The following is an 11,011-nucleotide window of genomic DNA, read 5'->3' on the forward strand; positions in this document are numbered from 1 at the left end:
GAGAAAATATATAACAAAAAATAACTTTGAACAAAATAAATGCAGTTAGAAAAAGAAAAACATTTTATAACAAAAAATATTCACAGCAGATGTCTCTGACAAAGGTCAAATATAAATGTTGCAGAGAAATTAAAAAAAAAACTAAGGACAAGAGTCACTCCCTAATAGACAAGTCTTAAAAAGATATGGATAGTGCTTGCTTCAGCAGCACATATACTAAAATTGGAACGATACAGAGATTAGCATGGCCCCTGCACAAGGATGACATGCAAATTCATGAAGCATTCCTTATTTTTAAAAAAATTAAACACAGTATAAAAAAAGATTTGGATAGTTTTCAAAAAGAAATTCAAACCATTAACAATCATATTGTTGCCACTGATTTGTTTCTTGGGTTCTGTTCTGCCCTGTAAAGAATCACGACTCAGATTCTGGAGTGCAGGTTTTGGAAAGGAAATAGAGACTTATTAAAGGATGTTACAGCATATTAAGAAAGTAATAGAAAAGTTTAAAAGAATTTAAAGAGAAGACCCTGTGAATTGCTGATTGCATTGCCCAGGTCAGCTGGCCAGGGTTCAGCAGGAGGCTGGAAGGTAAAAGAATCTCCTTAAATTCTCTCCCAGAGTCTATGGGATGGGATAGTGACCTGGGAGTGACCCAAGTCCCTCATTGGAGATTTTGGGTGGTCTTGGGTGTTTCCAGGGCCTGTGCTCCCTGGCTGCCCCACCATAAAACAATGCAATCCAAATAAGGGTGAAGATCAGGACCTCATATGTGGCCTAAATTATAAGATAAAGGAAGAAGGAACACCCTATACAACGCAAGCAAAAGATTTACAAAGTTTGTCTCCATCTCATCACTCCCATGCCCAGGTTTCTCTGCATCAATATGAAGGAAGGTTCCAAATTAATCAATTGATAAGGAAAGTGTAAATTAAAATGACCCTGCAATTTCACCATCAAACTGATCAAATGGGCAAAAATGACAAAAGATAAAAGATTATAAAGATTGGGAGAGGGAATGCAAGGAGACATACTTATACAATGTCAATGAAGCTATGAATTGAATCAACTGTTCTGGAAAACAATTTGAAATTATACCTTATAAGTATAAAAAGAAAAATCAAGAGGCAATATAGTATAGTGGATAGAATATTTGTTTCAGGGCCTGGAGATTTGGATCAACAAATCAACAAATGTTTAAATAGAGTCACTATTTCATTAATATGGTATTTTGGGGGGTGGGAATGAGTGGGGAGGAGGGAGCAAAGAGAACTCCACTCTTTAGTTTTTTGGAATTGTCTTTAGATCTCTTTTGAGTGTCTTCAGTCAATTCAGTCTTTGAGTGCTTCTGACTTCCACCTTAGAAGGAGAAAATAGATGATATTATTGAAGTTATTGAAACTCTTGGAAGGAGTCAACATAAGATAGCTGGTACTCTCCATCATGTCCCCTCAAGCCAAGATCAGAAGCCTTTTTGAAGATTTAAAGGTAAAGTATTGGGAAGGAATTCAGATATTTGCAGCAAGCAATGATTGATTTGTATGATTTAAAAATTGTGCAGGATTTCATTATATGCAAGTGTCAAGAAAGGCTGCTAGTGTAAATACTAAACCTGTACAGAAGTTCCCAGAGTTACTTCAAAAAAAAAAAGATAGATGGTAGTCCCTTCTTGCTAGAGCAAATCTTTAGAAACTAATGTGTTTTATCAAGGAATACCATCTCATACGTATATCTTGGTGAAGGAAAAAGCCATGCTGGAGCATAAAGCTTAGAAAAATAGAGTTCTCTTCTGCTTTAGAGGGAATGCATCTGGGACTTGCAAATTAAAACCTGTTCTTGTGCACCACTAAGAAAATTCCTGAGCATGAAAGGAATCAACAAGGCAAACTACTTGTACATTATTTTGCTAACCTTGGGGCATGGACAACCCTTATCATCTTTGAACAATTTTTGTAATGATAATGTCATTCCTTTCAAAATTCTACTTATTTTAGATAATGTACTAGGTCACCCTCTCCATCTAGATGATTTTAATGAAAATGTAAAAGTGGTCTACCTTTTCCCTTAACACCACCTCATTATTACAACTTATGGATCAGGGAGTAATTGCAAATTTCAAGCGTATTATTTACACACTACATTTGCTCTGGCAATTGCAGCTTTGAATGCAAATAAGGACTTGACATTGAGAGATTTCTGGGAGTCCTACAATATTTACCATGCAATTCAGATTCTTGCTAAGGCAAGGAAGATGTAACAGAAACATGTGTGAAGAGAGATTGGGGGTGGAGGGGAAGTGTGCCAACAGTTCATTTCCAATTTTCATGGCTTTAACAAAGATGAAATTTTCAAAGAAGTTAAATAACCAGATCGTAAAATTAGCACAAGAATTGAAGCTAGAAGTGGATGAGAATGATGGGGAGTTGACTGAGTCTCTTGGAAGTCTGTGGAATAAAGATTTTGATTGAACTACATAGTTACAAAGATTACAGAAGAGAGGGAATATTTGAACCTAAGGTTAAATCAAAAAGGTTTGCAACAAAACAATTGGCAGAAATATTTCATCATTTGAGTAGATTTTTTTTTGTACTGAAAAGAAAAATCCAAATATTCAAGATCTGTAAAAATTCAAAGACTTGTTGAGGATAATATTGCTTATTATCATCAGCTATACAAGGGAAAAGGTTGTCACTGTCCAAACATCACTTGATATTTCATTAAAAAATATAATACCAACAACCCATAATGAAGGGCTAGGTGCAGTGGGTGAAGAAGGAATAACATATTGCATATCTATGTTAACTTTACCATATAGTATCTGTACATACTTTATCATTAACTTAACCTTTCATTTCACAGTTTTATTATGATACATCATTTAATATGTTGGAATTTTAGTATATTTTATTTTATTTGCATAAAGGTATTATTTTCTGTATGTTTTTGCTACACAGGCAAAATTAAAGTGAGTAGGTAGGGATAAATTTACTTTATGTAAAAATCAATTTATGTAGAGAGCTGCAATCCAAAAGGCAAGAACTATCTGGAAAGGGATAGCAAAAGTGAGATGGCATCTACACTTTTCTGTTGAATGATTATTTGTGGACTCCCCCGAAAAGATATTAAGTCTCTCCACTTAGATTTCCTCCTTGAAGCAATTCCTAACTTTGTGCCTGGTTTCTGCTCCTAGTTGAGGGGGAAGGGGCTAAGATGGGGAGAGTAAGAATAAAACTCAAGTAAATATTCCAATTCACTATGTGTCTTTCTGTGTATTCATGAATGATTATGGATATTGATTCTATAACCAACTGTTCAAGAAAAAGCACTGCAAAAGAAAAACAAATCACTGGAAAAAAATCCTTTCTAAGACTGCCCTTTACTAATCCCAATCTCGAACATTTTAGCCACTTTACTTCTTGTCTTCTTTGCTTAATGAAGAAATTAAGGGGGCGGAGCCAAGATGGCAACAAGAAGGGAGTCTTAGGTGCTCTCAGATAAAACTTGAAACTAAGGATTCTAACTAAACTTTCGAGAGACAGAACCCACAAAGGGACCCAGTGAGGCAGTTCTCCTACTCAAGGTAACCTGGAAAAGAGCAGAAAGGCTCTGCTCCCCAGGGTCGGAGGGGTGGCCCGCCAGAGCGAAAGAACTTTAGCCTCCCAGAGGCAGCCCCAGGGCGCTGGGAGCCGCGGCTCATAGCAGTGGGGGAGTCTCCTGAGCTGCACCCTGGGGAGCACTGGGCACAAAGTGGGGAAACAGCAGAGGACCTCTGCCAGAGTGAGCATGTGGAGCCCAGCCCTCAGGGCACACAGAGAGCAGTGTGGTCTTTCAGCAGGGCAGATCCGGAAACAGAAGCAGGTGGAGCCCATAAGCAGGAGCCCATTGAGCTGAGGGAGGGGAGTGAAGAGAGACTTCCAATCCCTGCCCCTGGAACAGGACTCTGGGGTTCTGACCAAATTCAGATCCTGATCGCAGTCTAGGCCCCCCCATTAGAACAGCAGGACCCCCCCCACCTCAGCCCCATGCCAGAGGGGGGTGCTTATGGTCATTCACAGATCAGGAGGGAGGACAGAGCCTCACATACTGAGACCCTTGTGGGAGTGTCCCAAAAGCTCAGGAAGCACCCAAAAACCAGGCCCAGGCTGGGAAAAATGAGCAAGCAGAGAAATAAGAGGAAGACCATTGAGAAATATTTTGCATATAAGCCCAAGAAGGATCAAACCACTCAGTCTGAAGATAAGGAAGCACAAGTTCCGGCATCCAAAGACTCCAAGAAAAACAGAAATTGGGCTCAGGCTATGACAGAGCTCAAAATAGACTTTGAAAATAAAATGAAGGAATTGGAAGAAAAACTGGGAAAAGAAAGGAGAGAGATACAGGAAAAACATGAAAATGAAGTCAGCAGCCTAGTCAAGGAAATCCAAAAAAATGCTGAAGAAAATAGCATGCTAAAAACCAGCTTAGGTCAAATGGATAAAACAGTTCAAAAAGTTATTGAGGAGAAGAATGCCTTAAAAAGCAAAATTGGCCAGATGGAAAAAGAGATAAGAAAACTCTCTGAGAAGAACAAATCCTTCAGACAAAGAATAGAATTCAGGGAGACTGATGAATTTACCAGAAATCAGGAATCAATACTTCAAAACCAAAAAAATGAAAAATTAGAAGAAAATGTGAAATATCTCATTGAAAAAACAAATGATATGGAAAACAGACTTAGGAAAGATATTTTAAAAATTATTGGAATACCTGAAAGTCGTGATCAGGAAAAGAGCCTTGACATCATTTTCAAAGAATTACTACAGGAAAATTGCCCTGATATCCTAGAAGCAGAGGGTAAAATAGAAATGGAGAGAATCCATTGATCCCCCTGAAAAAGAGATCCCAAAAAACCAACCCCTAGGAATATTATAGCCAAGTTCCAGAACTCCCAAGTCAAAGAGAAAATATTACAAGCAGCCAGAAGGACACAGTTCAAATACCGTGGAGCTGCAGTCAGGATCACACAGGACTTAGCAGCAACTACATTGGAAGCTCATAGGGCTTGGAATATAATATACCGGAAGGCAAAAGAGCTTAGAATGCAGCCAAGAATCAACTACCCAGCAAGGCTGAATGTCCTCTTCCAGGGAAAAAGATGGACTTTCAATGAACCAGGGGAATTTCAAATGTTCCTTTTGGAATGGCCAGAGCTGAACAGAAGGTTTGATCTTCATTTACAGGATTCGGGTGAAGCATTGAGATTGGAGGAGAGGGGGGAAATATGAGGAACTTAATGATGATGAACTACATGTATTCCTGCATAGAAAATTGACACTGATAATACTCATATGAACCTTCTCAGTTAATAGAGCAGGTAGAGGGAGCTTTTATAGTTGAAGCACAGGAGAAAGCTGAATTCAAAGATAAAATATGGTGTAAAAATGGAGTCAATAGGAAAAAAAGGGAAATGTAATGGGAGAAAGAAAAAGGAGAGGGGGGAATAGGCCAAGATATTTCATATAAGTTTTTTCTTTATTACAATGAGCTATTGCAATGATATGGAAGGGGGAGGCAAGGGGGAATGAGGAAAACTTTGCTCTCATCAGAGGTGGCTAGGAGAGGAAACAGCATATATACTCAATGGGGTATAGACATCTGGAGTAAGAAGGAGGGGGGAGCAGGGGGAAGGGGTGGGGATGTGAATAAAGGAGGAGAGGATGGACCATGGGGGAGAGTGGTCAGATATAATACATTTTCTTTTTTTACTTCTTGCAAGTGGCTGGGATTGGAAGGCCTGTCTAGGACCATGGGGCCAAGTGGATTCTGGGCCTAAGGGGTAGTATGGGGACTCAGGGCCTCTTGGACCCAGGACCAGGGATCTCTCTGCTGTGCCACTCAGCTACCCTACAGCAGAGCCAGAGTGAAAGGAGAGAGAAAATATAGTGCATGGTAGTGGAGAAATAAGAAAGGAGGGAGTTGCGATCAGCAATGTCAACTTTGGAAAAATATGGAAGCAACTTTTGCGATGGACTTACCATAAAGAATGTGATCCACCCATGACAGAGTTGTTGGTGTTGGAACAACATTATTATTTGGGGGAGGGTGCAGGGCAAATAGGGCTGGGTGGCCTGCCTGGGGTCACATAGCAGGGTGATCTTTGGGTGTCTGAGGCCGGATTTGGACCCCGGTGCTCCTGGCTCAAGGGCCAATGCTCTGTCTGCCACCCAGCCACCCCTACTATGATTACTATTTTATTTTATTTTGGGTCTTTTTTTTCTTCTTTTTGGTTTTTGCAGGGCAGTGGGGATCAGATGGCTTGCATGTCACATGGCTGGGTGATTGTTGGGTCTATGGGGCTGGATGTGGGCTCAGGTGCTCGTGGCTCCAGGGCTGGTGCTTTGTCCATTGTGCCACCTGGCCATACCTACAATTATTACTATTATTTTTTTTATTTTAATTTTTTTTCTCTCCCCTTTACTTTATCACCCAAGCAAGTCTATATTCATGGGGGGGGGGGGGGGAGGATATTTTGTTTACTCTTAAACAAGAATATTTTATTAATGTAAAAAAATTTATACAAAATGAGAATTAAAAAATAAAATAAAACAAAAAAAAAAGAAATTAAGACCCAGAAAGACTCAGGAATTTGCCCAAGGTCATCCAAACCCAATCGTAGGACTTGAAATTTTATATTTTTTTTATTTTACAATCTAGAGGCAATAGGCAATCTCAGAAGGACTTTGAGTGGGGGAGTGGTATAGTCAGATCTGAATCTTAAGAGTATTCTATGGAACTATGTGAAAAATGGATTGGAGGTAGAAAAGCTAGAGTCACTGAAAATAGCTAGGCAACATTCACAGAAGTGATAGGGAAAAGATGATGAGGGCTTGAACAAAGGTGGTAATATAAGATATGCTTTAGTAAAACAAAAACAATATCAAATAAACAATATTTGATAACAAAATGCTTTGGCCAAGCTGAAAAGGGAAATGGGGCTGGCAAGAGACATATTCTTTGTTCCCAATTGCCGAAAAGTAAGTAACATTTTAAATTAGAGACCAAAAATTGTTTCCTCTACTCTAAGTCTCCAAATTGTGCTTTGACTGCTCCTGTAAAATTTGCCTTTATCATTTTTTTCCCTGGAAAATAACTAATTTATTCTAGTGTAAAAAGGGAAGGTGACCTTACTGATTAGAAAAAAAGCAACCTGGAATTAGTGAATTCTTATAGGTTGCAGAATGACCACAGCAAGAAGAAAGCTTGTTTTAAAATCAACAGCAACTGAAAAGTAAGTAAAATTTTATGCCACTACATTTAAAATTAATTGTTTAGGTAAATTAGAAATATTGTAAACTTGTGCTGAAATCAAAGGAAGTGAAATTAGTTCAAAATTGTATTTCAGTAGAAATAAAATTATATGTTAAGGTAAGAATCACTGAAGATAGAACTAAATAAAAATATGGCATTATAGGAAAATATAGGAGTTAATTAACTTCACCTAATGTGGAGATTGATCTTATTTTTAAAATATCAAATTAAAAGGAACTATTGGTATTTATACATAGAAGTTTTGAGAATCAAAAAAAATTTATAAATTATTTCAGGATATTCCTTGCCTCATTGTTTTGAGTATCAAAACAAATAAACATTTTATAGAATAAAATTAGGAAGCTTACAATGGAAAATACATTTTTATCACTTGGAAGTATAATCTTACATTTTTCAAAATACAAATTTGTAACCTAGTATTTTGAGGGAGAAAAATATGCTTCAAAGATTTAATGAAAGTAATAGAACAGAATTTTTTTAAGTCAAAAATTTGTATAAAGTATACTACTATATGTCCATTAAAAGGATTGTTGTTTAATTTACATATAATTGTTTTATGAGACCTAATGTGATATTTACCTGTTCATTGCATCTCAGCATCACTTTCCAGTTTGCGAGGTTAAAAACTTTGTAATATACAAAAAAATTGATATTTAAATAGAATCATTAGGGATTATAAATATGGATTTGATCTTGTCAAAACTATGTTCTAAGCTACTTTATAATTATGGCATTTCAGAGAATTTAATTGGGCTTTTTTAAATATAAAAAGGATAATAAATAATAGCACCTACTTCCCAGGGATGTTGAAGGAATTAAATGATTCTATAATATTTAGCATAGTGACCATTGCATAAATGTTGACTATTGGTATTAAGTTTTTGGATTAAAAAATATATCAAAGATAATTAGATGGTTGATTTTCTAAGAAGGATAAATTAAGAATAGATAAAATTTTACTTGAGAAGAACTTGAGAAGTTTGGCATTTTGTTTAAAAAACAAACATGATAGGGGCAGCTAGGTGGCGCAGTAGATAAAGCATCGGCCCTGGAGTCAGGAATACCTGGGTTCAGATCCGGTCTCAAACACTTAATAATTACCTAGCTGTGTGGCCTTGGGCAAGCCACTTAACCCCATTTGCCTTGCAAAAACTTAAAAAAAAAAATCATGATAGTCTTTAGAACTTGTAGTAGAATTTAGAAAACTATTGGACATGATTAGAAATGTGAATTCTCTTTAAATTAGGAGACTATGCTTTTAAATACATGTTTCATGTGAAATTTTTCTAAGATATTGTAAAATGCTTAGAGAATTCACTTTCCTATAGTTATTAAAATGAATGTGATAAACATTGGGAAATGGTAATAATGAAATATCTTTTGCCTTAAATTCTTATGATTCAATAAAAAGTTTGAGGATTTATGATGAAAAATGCTAATCATCTCCAGAGAAAGAACTGATAGAGTTTGAATGAAATTGAAGTATACTTTTTCCTTACTTTTTGTTTTGCTTGGTTTTATTTTTTTCTATGTTTTCTTTCACATCATGACAAATACGAAAATATGTTTTATAGGACTACACATATATACCTATATCAAATTGCTCACCTTCTCAACAAGGGGAAAAGGATAGGAAGAGAAGGAGGGAGAAAGAGAATTTAGATTTGATTAATAAAAAGAGAATTTAGATTTGATTAATAAAATACTAAGGTAAATGATTTTTCTCTATAATTTTAAAATGCATCCCATAGCATTATTGTCATCTAGCTAGTAATAAATTTCATGTTTTAAATACATGATATAGGATACACAAAAAATTTTCTTTTCTAAAATCTGGGAAAAAAACATTGAGACAAGTTATCTCCCCTTTTGATCTGAATGCTGTTAGATCATAGATATACTATTATAAAATGTATCTTTACAAAAATGTTTGAAAAACAATATTTAATGAGGTATGTTTTATTTTAAATCAAGTAAATGACCAAAATGATAAATGATTTACTTTTGGAGAAAAGCATGGCAAAATTATCTTAAGAGAGCTTTGTCTGTGAGGTTCCTTAGGGCTGCCTATGTGAGCTGCGTTAGATCTTAACAGCCCTAAAATTCAGAAGTGCTACAGTTTTCTCCCAACCAAAGTAGGGAAATTTATTAATTAAATTTTAATTGACATGTGTGTTTCATCTGATATCATTTAGAAAATCATGAAATTATATCTCCTAATAATTTGTTTAATCATTTTTCAGTCATGTCTGACATCTTCATTATCTGACTTCTTACATGGAGTTTTCTTGGCAAGATACTTGAATGGTTTGCCATTTCATTTTCTAGCTTATTTTACAGAGGAAGAAACTGAGGTGAACAAGGTTAAATGACTTGCTCAGGGAAATAAGTTAGGAAGTATCTGAAGCTGAATATGAATTCAGGTCTTCCTCACTTCAGACTTAGGACTCTATCCACTGAGTCACCTAACTGACTCAGTATTAATTTGAAGTAAAGTTAGATTTTTGAACTAACTATTCACTGTGTATAATCCAGTGTTTACTGTATTCATGTAAAACTCCAGAATGCAGTATTTCTGCTGCTTGACCAACTTATTCAACATGCAACCAGTTTACCTCTCCATCTTGTCCTGTAATAGTCGCCCTTAGCAACCACAAACTGATTTCAAATATATGCCTAAATCCAATCACTATAAAATCTCCCTTCAACTTATTCAATAGGCTAAAGTTTTGTCTACAACATCAAATTCCTATTGATAAATTATATTTTTAAGGCCACCAGTGTTGACCAAAACTAAAACTAGAATTCCCCCTTTAAATTTGCAGACCAAGGGGCAAGTTGTATATTTAGTAAAACCTAATACATGTTTATTTAGATTTGCTTTAGAACATATGTACATGTGGTGAATTTTGCCTCCAACAACTATATTGAATACATGAAAACTCGTCCTGTTAATGAATATTGTGTGGATCTGAGCCAATACTGTTGACAATATTATCATATGAATACAAAACTTCTATCCTGTTCTAACATATTATTAAAGAAGTTTTGCTATTTAAGGCAGAATCTTGTAGGGTTTTAATTTGATATGCTTCAATTATAAGTGTCTGACCTCTCATAAGGCTACAAGTCCATCATTCAAAAAAATGTCAACAGTTCAATGGGACTGGTATCTGTGAACTTCCACCAGTGGATATCTATCTCTGAAGAGGTTGTTAGGGGAGGTGAGGAAAGCAATTTTAAGAATAACTATAACTCAATTTCCCATACAAGACATTTTCCTACCTGGTTGATGCTGAGCCTGGCTATGATAGCCTCTCATATTTAATTGGTTATCTTTGATTTGTACCTGTACTCAAATAGAATTAATGAACAGAATCAATACTGCCATGTGCCTCCCTCTCTCCTCATATAGCAAATACCATTGATAAGAGCAAGTGAATCTCATTTTCTCAATGTAATAAAAACATAAGAAAGAAATCTTATTGGAGACTTTTGACTGAATAATATAATATATAGTAATATAATAAATTCTACTACAGTGAGGAATCATTTTAAATTGTCCTTTGAAATACAGAGACCATGAAGCTTTATATTTGATAGGTTTATTTGATAGTTTATTGGAGATTGATACTTCAACATCCTTTCATACAATATCCTCATAAGAAGTAAATTAATAGGAGATATAACACAGTTTTCAA

At 35.8% G+C, this 11,011-nt stretch overlaps 1 non-coding gene across 1 annotated transcript; it reads left to right on the top strand.

Moving 5' to 3' along the window:
• Positions 1-192: 192 nt before the first annotated feature.
• LOC141490373 (U6 spliceosomal RNA) lies at positions 193-296 on the top strand. The gene has a single exon (XR_012469200.1). It is a non-coding gene; the product is annotated as a U6 spliceosomal RNA (small nuclear RNA).
• The last annotated feature ends 10,715 nt before the right edge of the window (positions 297-11,011 follow it).

This window comes from Macrotis lagotis, chromosome 5 (assembly GCF_037893015.1).
Source record: "Macrotis lagotis isolate mMagLag1 chromosome 5, bilby.v1.9.chrom.fasta, whole genome shotgun sequence".
Classification (NCBI taxonomy): domain Eukaryota; kingdom Metazoa; phylum Chordata; class Mammalia; order Peramelemorphia; family Peramelidae; genus Macrotis; species Macrotis lagotis.